At 50.8% G+C, this 19,147-nt stretch overlaps 1 protein-coding gene across 23 annotated transcripts in view; it reads left to right on the forward strand.

The window, feature by feature from the left end:
* The window catches only part of DNAJC5 (DnaJ heat shock protein family (Hsp40) member C5), a 40,508-nt gene that overhangs the window by 12,887 nt on the left and 8,474 nt on the right, over nt 1-19,147 (forward strand). For 3 of the 23 annotated variants that reach the window (XR_014315837.1, XR_014315839.1, XM_082746532.1), the window contains exon 2: nt 11,518-11,664. The exons of 8 other annotated variants lie outside the window; for them this stretch is intronic. The gene's annotated coding sequence lies outside the window, so the exon portion shown is untranslated. Of the gene's footprint in view, nt 1-7,662; nt 7,803-11,393; nt 11,712-16,938; nt 17,297-19,147 lie in introns of those variants that run through there. 12 more of the 23 variants (XR_014315843.1, XM_082746538.1, XR_014315840.1 and 9 more) reach the window with 7 other exon arrangements.

Here is a 19,147-nt window from a genome sequence, read left to right on the forward strand (position 1 = left end):
TGAAGAAGTGACCGTTTCACTCTTGTATTCGCTTTCTTTCAAGGCTCAGCTTTTGTTGCTTTTAATTCTTCTCAGAATTAAGGAGGAGAGGGGCACCTGGGTGGCTCAAGTCTCTGCCTTCAACTCAGGTCGTGATCTCAGGGTCCTGGGATCGAGCCCCGCATTGGTCTCTCTGCTCAGCGGGGAGCCTGCCCCCCCCCGCCCTCTGCCTGCCTCTCTGCCTACTTGTGATCTCTGTCTGTCAAATAAATAAATAAAATCTTAAAAAAAGAATTAAGGAGGAGAGGTAAAATCTTCTGGGGTTCCTGTATTTCCAGTGACTTTAGGACTTCTTTACACTGGAGATTCATTTTTAGTCAGGAGTAAAGAGAGAAGACCCGTGACATTGGCATCATCTGTTGACTCTTGTTTAGAATTTGACTGTATTAGTGGGGTTGGTGCCAGTTCTGTTCTGCAGTATACTGATTTTTTTTCCTTTCAGAATAGATAACAAATTCAGAGTCAGACATGCAGACCCGTGGTTTTCTGAGCTGTTTTGGGTTTCTGAGTCCGTCCTGGCACTGGCTTTGCGGTCCCTTGCCTGAGGCAGGCGCCCCGGACCCGCCCGCTTTTTCAGTGTTCTTTGGCAGGTACTGCTGGTTCATCACAGATCTTAGAGGGAAATCCCTGGTTTTTGGAACATCCATTCTATTTTTTTCTTTCTTTTAAGATGTTATTTATTTGAGAGAGGGAAAGTGCGAGCCTGCGCGTGTTTGGGGCGGGGAGTGGGGCAGAGGAAGAGGGATAGGCAGACCCCGTGGGGCTGAATCACTCCCTGAGCTGAAGCCCAGAGTTGTACGCTCGACTGACTGAGCCACCCAGGCACCCCTGTTGTATTTCATTGCTTAGAGTTTTTATTTTTAGCAGTTTTTCTTCTGTACAGTTACCTCAAGAGCGCATGGGGCAAGGCAGCAGTACCTTCCCAGACTTCACCCTTCCTTCCCAGAGAGGTTTGCCGGTGGTCGCCCACTACTCCTGGACTGTGTTCTGCCCCGTTTCCCGATGCGTCACCTCACGAATCGCCTGCACCTTCCATCCCGACCAAGGCCGCAGCACCTTTGCCTCCTGTCCCCACTCTTGGCAGTCCCCGCGCGCTCCCGTCCCCGCGCGCTCCTGTCCCTGCGTGCTCCCGTCCCCACGCGCTCCCCGTTCCCGTGCTCCCGTTTGGCTTTTTTTTTTTTTCTCTCAACAGTATTAACCTTTTTCTTGGCTTCTGTATTTTGAGATGCCCGTTGTATTGTGCATTATATTTGTGGCCTGGAATTTCCATTTGGGCACTCTCTTCCTGCCTCTGGCCAGACAGTGGCTCCGGAGGTTGCCTGTCCAGCCACGATCCTGGTTTGACCCACAGTAGACAGGCCGGAGGGTGCTCCTGGCACCATAGAGGCCTCTGCATCTGGGAGGAAAACCCCAGAGACTGAGAAAGGAGCCTGTGGCGCGGCTTCATACTTCTTCATGCCTTCATTGCTGAACCACAGCACCTGGCTTGCAGGCCATGAAGCCTGGGTCTGGGGACACACGGGACAGACCGTCTACATGCGGAGGAGGTGCGGCTCACAGTACCTGCGGTGGCTTTTCCAGTCCTCCTTGCTCTCATACCAGATGCTGGTATTAAGACACACTTGTTTTCAATGCCATTATCTAATGATGTGTGTGGAAATACCAAAGAATTTGTAGCTTTCGTGAAGTAAGGCTGCCTCAGATCATCGTGGAGGTCTTCGATGCAGGATGCTGAGAATGGCAGAAAGCAGAGAGCTCCCTAGGTGGACCTCCCATGCGGGAGGCCCGATTTTACATGCCCAGGAGGCACCCTGCAGGGGAAAGACAGGCCGTTTGTGGGGGAGGGGGAGGGCTTTGGGACTTGGGGCTCTGGGTGAAGCGGTCTTTGTCTCCTGCCATGCCGTGGTAACCCCAGGTGAAGCAGACTCCCTGTGGGTGAAGGCCTTTAGAAGAAAGTGCGGGACAATTTACTTTTGGCTTTGGGATAGAGAAGTACCTTTGAACAAAAGCAAAAAAAGGGGAACATCAGTGGCACCTGGGTGGCTCAGTGGGTTAAACCTCTGCGTTTGGCTCAGGTCATGGTCCCAGCGTCCTGGGATCGAGCCCGCGTTGGGCTCTCTGCTCCGCGGGGAGCCTGCTTCCCTGCCTCTCTGCCTGCCTCACTGCCTGCTTGTGGTCTCTGTCTGTCAAATAAATGAATAAATAAAATCTTTAAAAAAAAGGGGGAAATATCATGAGTTTGCAAAGATTTGTTATATTCGGTTATGTAAAATTGGGAATTTGTGAGCTCTGTTGCACAAGAGTGTGCATAGGTTAACACTGAGTGTGCACTGAAAAACGGTTTTAAGGTGGTAGGTTTTGTTTTTTACTGCAGTGGGAAAAATTAAGAACTCGTGTTCATCAAAAGACACCATAATAAATGAAAAGATCTGTGAACTAGGAGAAGATTTTTGTTGGTGTTTGTAGCCAGTAAAGGACTGGTGTCCGGGAGAGAAGTCCTGTAGCCCCTCGGGCACCGACCACAGTCGCAGTGCCTGCGGGCAGACAGAAAGCAATGCTCACCGCTCCCCACACCGGGCTGAGCACTCGGCCGAGCAGGGCACCGTTCTGCCTGGCCCTCGCTGCTGCGCGTCCCTCAGGGGCGGGGGGCAGTGGCTGGTAGGGTGCTGGGCGGTGCGTCCTCTGGGGGCTGGTGGCGCGCCTCACCCAGTAGAGACTGCCGGTTCCCTGGGAGCCCAAGTTCCACTTTTAGGTTTACTCCCGGTAGCAGTTCTTCCTAAATGGTTGTGGTGAAGGACCAGTTTCTTTAATTTCCAGTCTGTCAAAGACTGATAATACTTTGGTAAACTACAATGAAAATGACTAACTAGAAAAATAAGTGGCAAACAAAACATAAAATACAAGCCCAGATTTTTTTCTTCTCTTTTATTTTTTAAAATGAACATAAAATAAACATGACTCCCCCTTTTCGGGTGTACAGTTCTCTGAGTTTAATACGTAGAGATTTGTGGAGCCCTTACCCTGCTCTGGACGTCGAGCAGGAGTCAGCAGGAGTCAGCCTCCTGCACTCAGCAGACTGGCCGTTGGAGTCACCTGAGTTGCGTACAGACCGCTTTGGTCCTTTTCATTAGAAACTTCCCAGCTCTTTTCCTGGGGCGGCCGCCCCATTTCACATCCCAGCCGCGTGACCGTTCTGGTCCCCGCTGACCCTCATCCGCCCTCGGTGTGGTCCGGTCAGTTTTTTAGCCATTCTCATAGGTGTGTAGCGATACTGTAGTTGGTTGTTTTTTTTAAAGATTTTATTTATTTGACAGGCAGAGAGAGAGGGAGAGAGAGAGGAGGAAGCAGGCTCCCCGCCGAGCAGAGAGCCGGACACAGGACTCGATCCCAGGACCCCGAGATCATGACCTCAGCCGAAGGCAGGGGCTTAACCCACTGAGCCACCCAGGGGCCTGTGATACTGTTGTCCTAATTTGCTTTTCCCAAATGAACAAAGATGTGGAGTATTGTTTCCTGTGCTTTAGTTGGTGTTACCGTAACAGTGTGCGAACGCTTGCTGTCAAGCTCTGCTAGTCTAACTGAGCCGGCGTTAGCCTAAAATATCTTGCACAGCGGGAATTGCTCAGGGGTGTTCAGAGCAGCATTGCGATAGCAAACCCTGGGAGTGTCCCCAGCATCCTTCAGCGGAAGAAGGCATTGATAAGTTGTGGTCTGTTTACAAACCGGAGTCTCTCCAGACCCGAAACAGCTTTCGGCTACATCCAGCAGCGTGGGTGTGACCTAGAGACATGCTGCGTTTCAGAAGCAAGTCCTATAAGGTTGTATTTAGGGTTAGGCCATTTTTATAAGTTCAAGAAGTTAAAACTAAATAATGTTTAGGGAGAAACATATGAGGTAATACTTCTAGAGCAAGAGAATCATAAACATTAAGTCAGGATAAGGTACACAGGAAGCTTCAAGATTGCTGGTAATTTTCAAGGCTTCAGTTTGAAGGATAGGGTTGTGGTGTTTATCACTCTGCATTGTAAGTTCTATATTCCCAGGCGCCTGGGGGGCTCAGTCGGCGAAGCAGCTCAGGCCTTGATCTCAGGGTCATGAGTTCAAGCCCCACATTGGGCTCCACACCGGGTGCGCAGCCAACGTCAAATACAATGTAGGTGTGTGTGTTCCATGTGTTCCATTCTGTGTGTCACGTGCTCCATAAAAAATGCTTACCACAAAAATAGCTTCCCTCTTAAAATGTTTTCAGATATGTCCTTCCAACGTCTCCCCAAACGGTAGGTCGGCTCAGCAGCAGCTTCTGAACGTGTGCTGAGGCCACATCTGGGAACGCAGGAGTCCGAGTACTTGGCTGTTTTCCCTGAAGGTCTCTAAGTCTTCTGAGGAGCACGGACAGCACCTGTGCGGATAGGGTTTTTGTCTCTTTGTGTATCTTGTTCACTGATGAATCTCCAGCTTGGAGAACGGAGCGTGGCGTGCGGCCGGGCCTCTGTCAACAGCAGTGGAACAAGCGAGCAACACAGACGCACGCTCCTGGCCCGGGATGGCTCCCCAGGATGCGACCGGGCTCTGCTGTTTGTGCCGGGGAGTGGCCAGGAAAGGGTCCCCGAGTCAGGGCGATCTCCCCAGGGCTCCGTGGTCCAGGTGGGAATAATCCACGTGGCAGGAAGCGGGGCAGGGTGTTCCTTTGTCTGTTTGTTTTAGATTCTGATGTCTTTATCTTTAACTCAAGCACACAAGAGAATCTAATCTTTTCCTTTTATATTAATATATCGTGTATTATTTGTCGCAGGCGTACTGGTCTGTGATCGTCAGGCTTACACACTTCGCAGCACTCACCCCAGCCCATGCCCTCCTCCGTGTCCGTCACCAGCCACCCTCTCCCTCCCCGCCACCCTGCAGCCCTCAGTTTGTTTTGTGAGACTGAGAGTCTCTTCCGGTTAGTCTCCCTCCCGATCCCATCTTGTTTCATTTTTTTCCCTCCCTTCCCCACGGCCCCCCGCCCCGCCTCTCAGATTCCTCATCTGATAATTGTCTTTCTCTGACTGACTGACTTCGCTCAGCCTAATACCCTCTTGTTCCAGCCACATCGCAACGGCAAGGTTTGGGGTTTTGTTCTTTTTGATGGCTGCGTAGTATTCCATTGTGTGTGTCGCGCACATCATCTCTATCCACTCATCTGCTGATGGACGTCTAGGTTGTGTCTGTAGTTTGGCTGTTGTGGACGTTGTGAAGCAGGGCCTTGTTTTAGGAGAGTGCAGGTGTTCATGTGTGACCGTCCTATGTTGGCCTAGGACAGGTGGTCCTGCCAGTCACGTCCTGAGGCCCAGTGGACACGGTGGTGGGAAGATGCTGGTGGCGGGCAGGGCCTGTGTCCTAAAGAGCCGTGAAGGGCAGGTCAGGGAGCTGGTTTTGGTGCTGCAGCCTGTTGGGAGGGTCTGAGGAGGACCTGAGGGGTGAGGTGAGGGGGGCAGACTGCGCGGCAGTGCGGAAGGACAGACTGAGGAGGGGCAAACCCCGTGTCTCCCAGAAATCCCTTCCTCTTACCGGGTTTCTGCCTCTTGTCCCTGGCAGCCTCTCAGCATGTTCGAGCTCCCTGCTCGTGTGTGTATGTGCCTTCTGGTCTGCCCAGCCCTGGTGCTCCCTCCAGCAGCACAAACCAGGATGCACTACAAGGAGGCAAAATGTGCCCCTCAGTTTGTTTTTAAAGACGTGACGTTACTAAAGAAGGCCGGCCCAGAGCCTGTGGTTTGACCTTCCCGGGGTGGGAACTGGGGGCAGACCTCTGACAGCAGCTCCTGGATTACAGCAAGTGCAGTGCAGGGAGGCCTGGCTGCTCTCTGGACCTTGACTCTGGGTCTCAGGGATGCCTTGAAACAAGTAGGAACAGGTTTAGGGAGAACGACATGATGCATGTTGCTTCAGACAGCAGGTGGTGAACTCCCACGTCCTCACCCCAAGGAAATACAGAGACATCTGAAGGGACTGAGCCCAGGGAGCACTGCTCACCATGTCGGCAGAGCTGGGACGGTGCTGGCAATGCTTCGTGGCTTCTGGCGTGGCTTCGGCTGTGGAGCTGCCTGCCTGTGGCACCAGGGGCCAGGGAGAGGGAAGCAGGGGATACGTGGCAAGAAACTGGCAACCCTTGCTGGGGGCGCAAGCGTCAGCAGATGCCGAACCAGTGTTCATTTTTCAGTTTGTAGGGCGCAGGGTCACGAGCTTCTGGTGGTCTGTGTTTCCTGCAGGGAGAAGTGTCTGTTCCTTCTCATCACTGACGCGCCTCTGCTCTTTACAGAAAACACGGACAAGGAAGTATTAAGGCAGTAACTGTTTTCAGAAGTTGAATTTTGTGATTAAAAAACCCCACAAAACTTCATGGTGTCTTTCTCTAACAGTTTTCTGCCGTATGGCCTTCGACGGCCCTTCCTGATGGCTTTCCCGATGTCACGCACAGTTTGTCGTTGAGTTACAAGCCCGTTCCCCCGAACACGGAGCTTTCAAGAGTGCACGCTGCCTGGCAATGGTCAGGCATTAGAACACAAACTTCTGAAATGTATGTGAAGTAGTGTAGAAATTTGATAGTTTCTGACTCAAAATATAAAATACCAATTTGAGTGGTAGTCACGGCAGCTACGTTATTCCTTAAAGGGCCAGATGGAGTATTTTTAGGCTTTGTGGTTTCACAGCTTCTGTTGCGAGCCGCAGACGTCGCAGAAGAGCGGGATGTGGCACTGTCCAAACCAGTTTGTAAACCTAGGCAGCCGGTCCTGGTGACTGGGGAGTTTTATGTTCCATTTGGTTTTCTTATCGTATCTAACTTGCTTTGAGAACAAATAATCTTAATTATAGATTGCTTTTTAAATGCAGGTAAAATTGACCTACAGTTACATGCACAGCTCTTAGTAAATTTCAGTGAGTTTTGGAGTACGTACACACTTGTGAAATCACTCCTCCAGTTTAAGTCAGGACGTCTCTGCCTTCCTGGAAGGCTCCCTTCAGTGCCCTCGAACACCTTCCTGGTTTATGTCACAATAGGCTGTTTGTCCTGTTTTTACTCTTTTAATAAATGGAATCATTTTGGGTCCAGCTTGTTTGTCTTGCATAATGTGTTTGAGGATTTTATTGGTTGTGTCTGTATGTTACCCTGTTTTTATTGGCGAGTGGTGTCCCCTATAGCACTGACCACGCCGTGATCGGTCCTTTGTTTCTGGTCATTGGTGGCATCCACTCTCAGAGCTCATGTTGTGTCACTTAATGCTCGGGGAGGAGCCCTCAAGGCCTCTGGGCGCACCCGTCCCTGCCTCTGCTCTCACTGAACGTGTCCGTGTCCTTTGACCCCACAGGCCAATGTTGGCAACTTTTGCTTTCACTACTGCTATGTATTTTCTTAAAACATGAAGGAAGAAATTATCCTTGACCGTCACTCCTTCCTGAAGACACTGATTTCTGCTTTCCTTTCCCTGCAGCCTCAGTAGCTCTGGGGTTTATTGTAATTCAGATCTTCGTGAGTTCTTTTAGTCTCCGTTTTTCTTTTCTTTTCTTTTTTAATTTTATTTATTTATTTGACAGACAGAGATCACAAGTAGGCAGAGAGGCAGGCCGAGAGAGAGAGAGAGAGAGAGAGAGAGAGAGAGAGAGGAGGAAGCAGGCTCCCCGCCGAGCAGAGAGCCTGATGCGGGGCTCGATCCCAGGACCCTGGGATCATGACCTGAGCCGAAGGCAGAAGCTTAACCCACTGAGCCACCCCAGCGTCCCCAGCCATGGTAATCTTAAAACCTAAACAGGCTGCTTCTGCTGCCTGTTCCCATCAAGCCGTGTTCTAGGGGATCGCTCGCTCTCACTTCAGGGTCCTCCTTTGCCGGCGCACGCTCTGCTCTCGAATTGTGCCTCCCGTTCGTCGTTCTGTGCCCAGTGCCTGGCACGCGGGAGGCCTCAGTAAATACTGTCAAACAGGTGATCGTGGAGGATAAAAAATGTCGCATGAACCGGACGTGTGTCGTGTGAACGAAGTAACAGTCACCGGTGCCCCAGCAGGGCTCGTGGAAGCAGTCTGTGTCCCTTAGGTAGGGTGATGCCTTGTCCTCGCGTCGCCGTACGTAACTCTTGGTCGCAGCAGGAGACAGGTCGGGCATTCCAGGGGCACGTATGTGTTCGATGCCGCCAGTGGACCCTTCATCTTAGCACTTGAGAAGCATGCAAAATAGGGGGTCCTGTTTCTGCGTTCCTTGATGTGGGATAGTACAGGCTAGTTGTTCCATATTACATGATCGTTCACGTTTAATTAAACTTCCAGTTGGAACAAACCATAGAATATGTTGGTGGTGTGTGTTCGGAGGGTCATGCATGAGCTGTGATGGTCTCCGGTGGGATGCTGTTTGAAGTACCCATCCGCCGCCCGTCCAAGTGTCCAGTGCCTTGGACGTGCCTACGGTGTGTTAGGGAGCCTGAGCGACAGTCAGTGAAGCAGCAGGTCACTGGTCTCCCGGCTGAGGCGGCTGTGCCCCGGGGTCCTCAGGTGTAACAGCCACTGTATCCCTTTGCAGTGAGTAGCAATCTTTTATGACTTTGGGATTTGTCTTCTGGTTTAAATTTTCCCATTTGCTGCGGTACCTCTGCAGTTTCATTGCCAGAGAAGATAGCGAATGACTCATTAACTGAAGGAAGAAGAATTTGAGGGATGACACCGGCTTTCCTTGGACGCTCTCTGTTGAAAATGCGTTCGCTTTTCCCACAGCTTTTCCAGGCGCTGTTAGGTGAGCGAGAGGGCACTCCGCTGCTGTCTGCCTCCGGTCGCCCCGTGTCGCGGCGGGTCTCCGCATTACTGCCCCTTCACCGGAGATCTTTATGCAGAGCATTCCTTCTTTGTGTGCCTGCTGTGTGCCCGTCCTTGTTTTGTATTTGTGCAGACTTAATTTCGAGGAATAAAAAAGTGTCACAGTAACTAAGCCTCCGTGTGTGCACGGTATGTAAGCACAAGGGACCCTCCGCAAGGATGGAACTTTTTGCCGTTGCTTGAGCTCCGGGCAGGCGTGGCTCCTGCTCTGTGGTTGGGTCGGGCGACGGCGGAGCACAGCTGTCCCACTCTTGCCCACGCTGCGCTCTGCTGCTTCAGAGGCAGAGCTAAAAACTGGGGACCCAGCCATGGAGAGACTGTCTGGCCCACAAGACCGAAATACTTACTATCTTGCGCTTTAACAAAAGCTTGCCTACGTCTGTCTAGAGTAAACCGGCCCTCGAAGACTAACACCAAGGGAAACCTAAGTGGTAAGGGTCGGCCTGACTTTCCTGTGCGCAGACGCCCCCGTTCTGGTGTGTCAGTGCTTGGCTTTGAGCCAGTTGAATTAGGCCTGAGCTGCCAGGCCGCCTGCTGTGCTGTCATGTCATCAAAACAGAAAGGAGGTTTTTCACTGTGAACTTTTCTCTGATGTCAGAAAACTACAAATGATTTGAAATTGGATTGGGAGGGAGTCCATTTGGGGTGTTTGCTGGCTCTTGAGAAAATCTGGGATCAACTAGACTCTGGTCGACCAAACCCTTCATCTTGGTCCCTTCGACTGGCTGTGGCCAAAACAGACGGACTCACCCACACAAGAACAACTTTCTCTTGAGCTCTGATGAGAAGGGGCTCTGTGGTAATTTTGTCGGAGAGACCCTGGTTGCAAGAGGGAAGTTAGCCCAAAGGGATGAGCTCCAGACCCCTGGTTAAAGGGCGTTGTTGGCTAGGTAGGCTAGGGTTCTCGGTACTCCCGACAGGCCAGCGCACGGAGAGTGCTTCATAAACCTGTCCTGCAGTGACTCACGACAAGAACCTTCTAGGAAGGGCAGTTATGTGGCTGCTTGCTCGTGTTCTTTTTTTTTAAGATGTTTTAGTTATTTGTTTGACAGATACACAGAGAGAGCGCACAAGCAGGGGGAGCAGCAGGCAGGGGAAGAGACAGAAGCAGGCTCTGCGCTGAGCAGGGAGCCCGATGCGGGACTCGATCCCAGGACCCTGAGATTATGACCTGAGCCGAAGGCAGACACCCAACTGAGCCATCCAGGCGCCCTGCTCATGTTCTTAGAATCATAACTTTGTAAATTTTATAAACATGATACAGAATTTTGTAAAAAGTTCAAACAATACAGAAAAGAGAGAACATGATTTAAAAAAAAAAATCAAGCCATGGTATAGAAGTGGATGAATGTTGTACAGACAAGAAAATGTGTTAACCTCTGGTCCCTAGTTTTTCCCAGAAACAGCCAGACATGCGGCTTCCAAAGACTTCCCTCGTAGTCGGAAATAGAAGCATTTTGTTTCATTTTTCTCTGAACTTGGCATACGGGAAAATCAAGGGGGACGCTAATGCAATTGCTGTCCGCTCAGCATCCGCAGACCTACCCACGCCCTTAAAAAGGGAGGCCATTGGCACTGTCGGGCTTTGGTGTAGACAGTGCTGGCGTCCCTGGTCGGCTGGAGGGGACTCTGCCCTCTCTCTCCACTGGTGTCCTGACCTCGTTGCTGCGGGTTTGCAGTGTTTCTGTTTGCCACACTTGGTGCCACAGCTCCCAGTGCTCTTAGGTCTTGTCCTTGGGTTTCTGTGGCTTCAGCCCATGCCCACAGATCCGTTAACCCCTGGTTTTCATTCTCCATTGCTACCTTTCCGTTGATGTCTTCACTGGCTGGGTGTTTCAACAGATTGTTTTTTCTAGAAGCTCCTTGTTCCATAAGTTCTCGTGTCTATGTGAACGTTCGTCTGTGTCTGCGTCTGTGGGGACCTTGCCTGAGCGTAATGTTCGTGGGTCGGAAGTGCTCAGACGCTGCCCCACCACCAGTCCGTGCTGCTCAGGCAGCCAGGGAATCGGCCGCTGGGCACAAGCGATGCTGTCACTTCGTTTCTTAATCTCTGGGTTTAAGGAGAAATGATTTTTTAAAAAGATTTTATTTACTTTTTCATGAGAGACAGAGAGGCAGAGGGAGAAGCAGGCTCCCTGGAGCTAGAAGCCTGACACAGGACCCTGAGCCCGAAGGCAGACGTTTAACCCACTGAGCCACCCAGGCGCCTCAGATGTGATTTTTTATTAAGCAAGTATTAGCCTTTAAAAGATTTTGGATTAGGCCGCCTGGGTGGCTCAGTGGGTTAAGGCCCCTGTCTTTGGCTCAGGTCATGATCCCAGGGTCCTGGGATCGAGCCCCGCATTGGGCTCTCTGCTCAGCGGGGAGCCTGCTCCCCGCCCCCCCCCACTGCCTACTTGTGATCTCTGTCTCTCGAATAAATAAAATCTTTAAAAAAAAAAAAAGACTTCAAATATAGTTACTGGCATTCCATTGAAACTAAGAAAATTGATTCTGAATTAATTCTGTGGGTTTTTCTTAGGACGGTTCCATCTGAGGCTGGGACATTTTTGACGTTCAGTGCAGTAACATCTGAAGTCCGGCGTGTGCACTGACTGTTAAGTCATCCTGGTGATTCATAATTTAAAATGTGGACCGTTTCACAGGGGGAAACTTTGTCTTCAGTCACATGAAGTAGCTGACCGCCTTAGCTGACCGCGTTAGCTGCGTGAGCATCTCAGCGGGGGCGCTGGGCTCCGGGAAGACGGCCGGCCGTAAGGCGGTAAAGCGACTGTCCCGACTATCCCGATAGAGTGAGTCACGTCCTGTTTGGTTTCCCAGCGGTTGACACTGTTGTCTGGTAAAGGCACAGTAGCATTTCGTGTTTGTTTGTTTGTTTAAGTAAAACCAACGGTAAGAGACTCTCAATCTCACAAAACAGACTGAGGGTTGCCTGGGGGAGGGGGGGGAGGGACAGGGCGGCTGGGCTGGGTCACGGACTCTGGGGAGGGGGTGTGCTGTGGTGAGTGCTGTGAAGTGTGTAAGCCTGACGAGTCACAGACCTGCACCCCTGCGGCAAATCATACATGATATGTTAATAAAATAATTTTTTAAGAAGTAAAATACCTCTAAAAAAATGCTAACCATCATCTGAGCTTTTTTTTTTTTTAAAGAGTTTATTTATTTATTTGTCAGAGAGAGAGCGAGCGAGAGCGAGCACAGGCAGGCAGAGAGGCAGGCAGAGGCAGAGGGAGAAGCAGGCTCCCCGCCGAGCAAGGAGCCCGATGCGGGGCTGGATATCACGACCCGAGCCGCAGGCAGCGGCTTAACTCACTGAGCCACCCAGGCGCCCCTCATCTGAGCTTTTGAGTCAGAGTCACTGATCACAGATCCGCATGACAAATACACGAACAATGAAAACATTTGAAATACTGCAGGAATTACCAGAATGTGACACAAAGACATTGAGTGAGCAAATGCTGTTGGGAAAGAGACTAGCTTGACGCATAGTTGCCAGGAATCTTCAGTTTGTTGAGATAAAATAAAAGCATCATCTTGAAGATGCAGAACAGAGAGGTATGGCTGTGGTTGATTGTTTTTACGGAGCACACATAGGAGTATTAGTTCTTGGTGTCCCTGTGGATGGGGCCTGGAAGCCAGCTATTCAGTAGGCTGAGTCGTTGGGTAACTGAGAATACAGACAAAGAAATTACTGAGTGTGGTAGTTTCACGGTGCTGCGGTCCTTCTGTCGTGGACTCGCTGGAGGAGGTACTTAGTCCTGGACAGTCGGCCCCATCCGTAACAGTGCCTGCTTCTGACTGAGGCCGTCTTGGCTCTGCTGGCTTCGTGCTAGCCTGGTCCCGGAGGGCCACAGAAGAAGAGGGAGACTCAGCACTGTGGGGCCTTGCCCCAGGTCACATAGCTGGGCTTAGAGTCCTCGCTTCCTGATTGTAAAACCCACGACCTCGCTCTCTCTGGGGTGGCCCTGACACTCGTTTTATTTATTATCTGCCCTCAGCAACACCGGCACCCCCTGGGCTTAGGGGCCGGGTGGTTTACCTGGTGTGTCTAGGGTTAGAGTGATTCCCCTGGGTTTGGGTCCAGATCCTTCCAGCACCTCTCTGGGTGTCCGTCTCTGCGTCTGGGACGGACTGCCATCGGCCCTGCCTGGGGAGGGAGGGCAAGCCTGGGCCCCAGGGACTGACACACTCCAGGAACCCAGTTGGGTGGTCCAGGTGGGCCGTGGCATGGAGCGGCCTGGCCCGTGGGGGCTCCCTCCTCCTTTCCATGGCGCACACTGACCTTTGCGCTCTGTGCGGTCCCTGGGCACGGACAGAAGTGGGACCTGCGTCCCAGGGGCATGTGGAGGGGCTGCTCCCATGTCTCCTGCCTTTGTTTCTTTCTTTCTTTTTATTTATTTATTTAAAGCTTTTATTTCCTTTTTTTATTTTATTTTTTTTAAAGATTTTATTTATTTGACAGACAGGGATCACAGGTAGGCAGAGAGGCAGGCAGAGAGAGGAGGAAGCAGGCTCCCCGCGGAGCAGAGAGCCGACTCCCGGGCCCGATCCCAGGACCCTGAGACCATGACTGGAGCTGAAGGCAGAGGCTTAACCCACTGAGCCCCCCAGGTGCCTCCCTTTCTTTCTTTTTTAAAGATTTTATTTGTCAGAGAGACAGCGCACAAGTTGGGGAGGAGCAGAGGGGGAAGCAGGCTTCCTGCGGAGCAAGGAGCCTGATGCAGAACTCGATCGCAGGACCCCGGGATCTGACGCAAGCTAAAGGCAGCCGCCTCACCGACTAAGCCACTCGGCCGCCCCTTCCTGCCGTGGTTTCTTCTGCCGCAGGCCCGGATGGCAGCAGGTTTGATCAGAGGCTCCCTCCTCACTCACTCCTTCCCTGTTCGGTGGACGTGTGTCCTCCGATGGCTGTTTTGTTCTAGAGAGGAGGAGCATGGCTTGTCCCAGACTCTAACATTTGTGTATTCTTCTGACCTTGCACTTGGTGGATAATAGAATCTTTTCATCTGAGAAGATGAAGCTTTCTGTGCTCTCAGGCTTGACCCGGACGCCGGACGCATCACTCAGCGCGCACACCTGTGTTTCCTTGCCGATGTAGTTTTGTTCTCTCTTGTTTTTAATGGACTTTCCCCCCGGGTTGATGGACCCCTGACCTTTCACATTCCTGCCAGACCAATTTTTCTCCCGTTCTCTGCTTCTTTGTGCTGGTTCTCTCTCTTGAAGGTACTTCCCGGGTTGGACCCTCTCTGCGCTCCGTGTCTCCACCCCCTCGGGCTGCGTCCTCGTCACCTTCCTGCTCCTGCGGCAATCGCCGGCCCTGCTCCTTGCTCCCTCTCCTTCGCAGCTCCCTTTTGGCCACAGTTTCTTTTAATTTTATAAAAGCCTCCAACCTCAGAACATCGGGGGCACCTGGGTGGCTCCGTGGGTGAAGTGTCTGCCTTCGGCTCAGGTCATGATCTCAGGGTCCTGGGATCGAGTCTGGAATCAGGCTCCCTGTTAAGTGGGGAGCCTGCTTCTCCCTCTGCCTCTGCTGCTCCCCCTGCTTGTGCGCGCGCTCTCTCTCTCTCTCTCTGACCAATAAAATCTTAAAAAACAAAAAACAAAAAAGCCTTGCTATTTTTCCTCTGGGGTCATCAACTCTTTGTACTTTTTTCCTACTTGATAGACTTTTTTTTTTAACACCTTCAGGGTTACAGAAGAGTTGGACAGAACTACAGAGAATTCTCGCAAATTTCTTTTCTCTTCCCCCGCCCCACGGTTTTCCGTTTGCCTCATCGTTTGTATCAGAGTGGTACATTGTTAAAACTGATGATCCTGTATTGACACATTTTTTTTTTTTAAAGATTTTACTTATTTATTTGAGAGAGAGAGAAAGAGAGCATGAGCAGTGGAGGGGCAGAGGCAGAGGGAGAAGCAGACTCCCGTCTGAGCAGGGAGTCCGATGGGGAACTGAGATCAGGACCTGAGGCTGAGGTGAAGGCAGGCGCCCCACCGACTGCGCCCCCCAGGTGCCCCTGTATTGATCCATTATTTTTTTTAAGATTTTATTTATTTATTTGACAGAGATCACAAGCAGGCAGAGAGGCAGGCAGAGAGAGAGGAGGAAGCAGGCTCCGCGCTGAGCAGAGAGCCCGATGCAGGGCTCGATCCCAGGACCCTGAGATCACGACCTGAGCCGAAGGCAGAGGCTTAACCCACTGAGCCACCCAGGCGCCTGTATTGATCCATTATTAACCAAAGTCCATGGTTGACCTCCGTGGTCACTCGTCGTGGTGCACATTCTGTGGGATTTGACAAACATAATCACGTTTTTCTGCCGCTGTAGCGCTACCCAGAGTGGTTTGATCCCCTGCAGGTCTCTGTGCTCCTCCGCGCAGTCCTCCCTGCTCCAGCCCCAGCAACCTCCACTCCCCTTCCTGTCCCTGGAGTTTGCCTTTTCTAGAATGTCGTAGAGGTGGAGTCACACAGGGTGCAGCCTTTTCCCGGCTCAGGAGCTCATTTCTGTCCAGCACCGAGGACTGCCCGCTGTCCGCGCGAACGCGGCTTGTGCGGTCACTCACTGAAGGACGTCGGAGCTGCTTCTGAGTTCTGGTGATGAGTACAGTGACTTATTTTTAAGCAGTAGTGGCCTAGAGTCACGGAGTGGATCACTCAGGCGGTGTTGAATTTGGGACAAAGCCCATCGCGACGTTTTTCACGTGGTTGACCCCTCGGGGCCGCGTCTGCAAGTGTGACGGAGCTGGGCGCTGCCTTAGCCGGTCGTGCTCCCTTCGCAGAGCGGACAGAATGCAGAGACCGGAAGCCCTTTTTTTAGGGGCACCACTGTATTTCCTGGAAAGGTAGTTTATTTATTATTTCTTGTTAACTCTAAGGAGCAGGAAAGAGACTTGAGCTAGTCACAGCTTGCGGCTGCATGTGTTTTGGAGAAGCAGACACACCTTTAATGTGGTTGACTCCTGAACTTGAAATCAGCACTGGCTCTGGGCCTGCTTCTGTGACTAATTATTTGTGTATTTTGGTCAATGATTTTGCATGTCTGGGCTTCCCTCTGATCTACTGGGAGGTGAAGGAGTTGGGCTGAGACCCCATCTTAGGGCTCTTCCCCGCTGCTTTCTTGCTTCTGGCTTTGCTAGATCTTGCCTTGGTTGCTGGTAACAGTATGCTCTGTTATCTCTAGTTAAAGCTTCCTTTAATGGTCTAAACCTACCAAGTAACTTGAATTAGTCTAGTAATGAGATTTTAATTGCAATTTTAATTAAGATGATTATAAAGTTGCCCATAGTTGTAAGAAATGATGACACTTTGCCTGGTTTTTCCCAACGGTGACATATTGCCAAACTCTAGTTTACTATGGGTGGCTCAGTCGGTAAGCGTCTGCCTTCAGCTCAGGTATGATCCTCGGGGTCCTGGGACCCAGCCCCACATCGAGCCCCACATTCTGCTCAGCAGGAGGCCTGCTTTCCCTCGCCGTCCCCGCCCCCGCATGTGTTCCTGCTCTTGCTGTCTGTCAAATAAATAAATAAATAAAATCTTAAAAAAAAAAGCCATAACAAAACTATCCTAAACAGGATACTGATGTCTTTACGATTACCAGTCCTACCCGGATCTCCTCACCTTTACGGTACTGACTCCTGCGTGCGTGGGGACCTCTGCAGGGGTAGCACCTGTGCAGCTCTGCGTGTCCACCGCTGGACTCAAGATCCTGGAATTCTCCGTGTGCAGGCCACCCCTGTCCGACTCACCTCGCATCCTTGACCCCTTGCAACCAGCAATCTGTCTTGTGTTTCTAAAATCGTATCGTACCCCAAATCCGGTCATACAGTGTGTAACCTCCTGGGCTTGGCTTTTATCTGCTCGTGCAGTTCCGGTGCAGGTCCGTCTGGGCTACACACGCAGCACGGCTTTGTTTGGGTTTGCTAAGTAGTGTTGCACTGTGTGCATACGTGCTGCAGTTCAAGGGTGTCTGGACTGATCCGAGTTTGGGGCTGTTACAAATCAAGCTGCTCTGAATGTCCTGTGCAGGTTTTTACGTGAACATGTGCTTCCTTTTCCTTTGGCTGAGTGAGCCAGGAGCTGACCTGCTGGGTCCTGCAGCAGGTGTGTGCCAGGTCCTTTCCAGAGTTGCCTGGGGCCCTGGAAAGCTGTATCTGCTCTGCCCTCCGCTTCTGGGCAACCTGTGCGGACGGCTTTGCATTCACTGGAGTTTCACGTGAGGACCCTGCCTTGTCTTTGGATCTGGCTCCTTCCATTCAGCAGCACGCCGAGTCGGTGGCGTGTGCGTGTCGGTAGCTCATTGCCTCCCCGCTGAGCAGTCGTCCGCTCTGGGGTCGACCCTTTTCTGTTTATCGGCTCACCAGTCGGTGGACATCGGGGTTGTTTCCAGACTTTGGCTGTTGTGAGTGAAGCTGCTACGAACATTGGCGTGTAAGTCTCTGTGTGGACGTGTGTGTTCCTTTCCTGTAGGTGCGCACCGCGTCCAGCGGGCGAACTGCCGCGTCCCGCACGGGGCGTGCGGTGTGCCTTGGGGGGCGCGCCCGAGCTGTTTCGGAAGCTTGTGCCGGTCTCCGTTTCCAGCACGAGCGAGAGCGCGCAGTGCCTCACCCCTGCCGAGACCCGGTAGGGCTCGTGTTCTCAGCGCCGCCGCTCTGCTGGACCCGGGTTCTGCGTCTCTGAGGTGACAGGCTCAGTGTCTTCCGACGCACTCCTGACCCTCTGTGTGCCCATGTCGCGTGGCTCGTATGTGCCCTTTGTTTTGCTGAACAAACTTTGAGATCATTTTCTCAATTTTTGCAAAAAAAAGCCTGCTGGGATTAGAGTTAAGATTGTATTGATTCTGTAGATCAGTTTGGAGAAAATTAGGTCTTTGCTTAATATCCATGAACATGATAAAGCTCAGGGTTTTTTTTTTTTTTTTTTTTTTTTTTTTTTAGATTTTTGTTTTTCTTGGCAATGTGTTGTTTTCAATGTAGGGGTTTTGTATGTCTTTTGTTAAATTTTATTCCTAAATAATTCTGTGATTTTGGATGCTGCTGTAAATGAAACCTGTAAGTAGTACTATTTTCCAATTGTTTACTACTCTCAAATAAAAATATAGTTGCTTTAGGGGCGCCTGGGTGGCTCAGTTGTTAATCGTCTGCCTTGGGCTCAGGTCATGATTCCAGGGTCCTGGGATCGAGCCCCACATCCGGCTCCCTGCTCAGCGGGAAGCCTGCTTCTTCCTCTGCCCCTCCCCATCCTTGGGTTCCCTCTCTCGCTGTGTCTATCAAATAAATAAATAAAATTTTAAAGTATATATATAGAGAGAGAGGGAGAGAGATAGTTGTTTTAAATATTTATATCCTGTGACCTTGCTAAATTAACTTTTTAGTTGTAGTTGGTTTTTTGTTTCATTGTTTTTGTTTTTTGTTGATCCCTTAGGGTTTTCTGTGTAAACAACCCAGTCATATCAGCCATAGGGTTTTGGTTGGATGTCCTTTATCAGACCGAGAAAGTTCCCTTCTGTTCCCAATGAATTGAGAATTTTTTATTTTTTTATTTTTTTTAAAGATTTTATTTATTTGAGAGCAAGTGAGCCAAGTCCAACAGGGGAGAGACAGGGCACCTGGGTGGCTCAGTGGGTTAAGCCGCTGCCTTCGGCTCAGGTCATGATCTCAGAGTCCTGAGATCGAGTCCCACATCGGGCTCTCTGCTTGGCAGGGAGCCTGCTTCCTCCTCTCTGCCTGCCTCTCTGCCTGCTTGTGATCTCTCTCTGTCAAATAGATAAATAAAATCTTAAAAAAAAAAAAAAAATTCCAACAGGGGAGAGACAGAGGGGGAAGCAGGCTCCCTGCTGACCAGGAAGCCCGGTGGCCAGCTCCATCCCAGGACACTGAGACCCTGACCTAAACTGAAGGCAGACGGTCAACTGACTGAGCCGCCCCAGCGCCCTACTGACAAGTGTTACAGTCATGAGTTAGTGTTGAACTTTGCCAATGCATCGGTGAATCTTTGAGATGATCATGTGGTTTATCTCAGTTCTATAATATGGTAGACATGTTGGTTTGTTTTGAAATGTTAAATCAGGCTTGCCTTCTTGGGATAATTTCTACTCATAGATTCAGTTTGCTAATATTTTGTTAAGGATTTTTATGTCTATGCTTGTAATGGATTTTTTGGTAATGTCTTTGTGAGGTTGTGCTGGCTTCCAAAAGCAAAAGTCGCCTTCTCCTCTGTTTTTGAAGAACTTTGTCCAAGATTGATGTCTTTCTTCCTTGGATATTGGGTAGAAAAGTCATC

Source organism: Mustela nivalis (genome assembly GCF_964662115.1).
Source record: "Mustela nivalis genome assembly, chromosome: 8".
Classification (NCBI taxonomy): domain Eukaryota; kingdom Metazoa; phylum Chordata; class Mammalia; order Carnivora; family Mustelidae; genus Mustela; species Mustela nivalis.